We start from the raw sequence: 627 nt of genomic DNA, 5'->3' as shown, positions 1-627 counted from the left end.
ATATTAAAGGGATCAGCCCTTCCCTATGTATGCATAAAATCCTGCTGGAAGATTGCTGCAGCAATTCTGTGGAACAACAACGGAGATTGAACCCCATCATGAAGGATGTGGTGAAGAAGGAAACCATCAAATGGCTGGATGTAGGGATCATTTACCCAATTTCAGACAGTTCTTGGGTCAGTCCTGTCCAGTGTGTACCAAAGAAAGGGGGAGTGACAGTGGTGGCCAATGAACACAATGAATTGATACCCACTAGAACCGTGACTAGTTGGAAGGTGTGCATAGATTATAGAAAGCTCAATGCCGCCACTAGAAAGGATCATTTCCCGCTGCCATTTATTGATCAAATGCTGGACAGACTTGCTGGAAAGGAGTTTTATTGTTTCTTGGATGGTTACTCAGGCTATAATCAGATTGCTGTCGTACCAGAGGACCAAGATAAAACAACCTTCACTTGTCCATATGGAACATTCACTTTCTGAAGAATGCCATTTGGTTTGTGTAATGCTCCAGCAACATTCCGGAGATGTATGATGGCGCTGTTCACTGACATGGTAGAGAAGACTTTGGAGGTGTTTATGGATGATTTTTCCATCTTTGGCGACTCTTTTGGTGATTGCTTGAAAA

This window comes from Morus notabilis, unplaced genomic scaffold (assembly GCF_000414095.1).
Source record: "Morus notabilis unplaced genomic scaffold, ASM41409v2 Scaffold7, whole genome shotgun sequence".
Taxonomy (NCBI): Eukaryota; Viridiplantae; Streptophyta; class Magnoliopsida; order Rosales; family Moraceae; genus Morus; species Morus notabilis.
The sequence above is the reverse complement of the archived record's forward strand: the minus strand, read 5'-3'. Positions refer to the sequence as shown.